General features: G+C 44.5%; 1 pseudogene; it reads left to right on the top strand.

Annotated features, from left to right (window-relative positions):
• Positions 1-694: 694 nt before the first annotated feature.
• Positions 695-1,276, top strand: part of LOC101312800 — a 3,192-nt pseudogene continuing 2,610 nt past the window's right edge.

Raw genomic sequence — 1,276 nt, 5'->3', positions numbered from 1 at the left:
AATTCTCTTAACAGCGTTAGTATTGGGGTTAGTGCCATGTAAGGGGTTAGATCAAACGAACGGTTAAGATTAAATTCTGATACTTGGTTTACTTGAACCTTAGTGCATTGAAGAACTTTCGTTAAAATTAATCGATATATAAAACATAAGGACCAAACATAGACATATGACCTCAAACCATGGGGACCATTTATAACTTTTAACCTTAGGAAAACGAAACGGGAAACTTGAATCCAGTCGTCCTGATTTTTCTACATGATATTCAATCCTGAGATTTTATTAGGATTGCCAGAACTTAATAATCAAGATAGAAAAATCTGAAGTGCAATCAAATTATTTGATGCATGCAATAATTATGTGCAAAGATATCGATCAGGTTTCATTATTCTCACCAAACTTTTCTCGTTAATTTGTAATCACGTACGCCGGAGGCAAAGCACGCAATGTCAAGTTCATCAGTTTTGAGTAAAAAGCATCCACCCCTGGGTCTTCATTATCAAGTGGATTTTTGCACTCTCGGTCCTCACTATCCTGATCGTTGCCGCGATAATTCTGACCAGCAGCAAAACAAGTGTATGAGATTCAAAATTCAATCCCTATTTAGGTTTTTGATTCTGTTTCGTAAAACCCTAGCCAACTCGATCATTGAGTTTAACTTTCAGGTTTTCAACCGGTAAAAGCATTGAGGATGCCAATGTCGACAGGAGAAGAAGAAGAGGGACATGCAATAGGGATCGACTTGGGAACAACCTACTCGTGCGTCACAGTTTGGAGGAATAACAATGCAGAAATCATACCAAACGATCAGGGTAACAGAACAACTCCATCTTACGTTGCCTTCACTGATAACGAACGACTCGTGGGTGATGCCGCACTTAACCAGGCCATCAGAAATCCCACTACCTCCATATTTGGTAAGCTCGATCCTCATCCATCGATCATATGTGTGTGTGTATATATAGATATATAGAGGCCGGATATGGAGCGCACGTTGCGCACGGAGCTCTTTTCGCCACCGTCCGGCGCCGACGACGGCGCGCCTCCACCCCAGCGGACTCCAGCAGCGTCCCCGATCACTTTCCCTCCCCGGCGATCCTTGGCGAGTCCGCCGAATTCCAGTTTCTGGCGAGATCGACTTTATTTGAAGTTTTAGGTGATCTCACCGGAAAACTGGAAGATCTCACCGGAAAACTGGAATTCGGCAGACTCGCCGGGGAGAGAAAGTGATCGGGAACGCTGCTGGAGTCCCCGTGGGGGGGAGGCCCACCATCGCCGG

Source organism: Fragaria vesca, unplaced genomic scaffold, assembly GCF_000184155.1.
Source record: "Fragaria vesca subsp. vesca unplaced genomic scaffold, FraVesHawaii_1.0 scf0513160_u, whole genome shotgun sequence".
NCBI lineage: Eukaryota > Viridiplantae > Streptophyta > Magnoliopsida > Rosales > Rosaceae > Fragaria > Fragaria vesca.
This window is presented reverse-complemented; position numbering and strand designations above follow the sequence as displayed.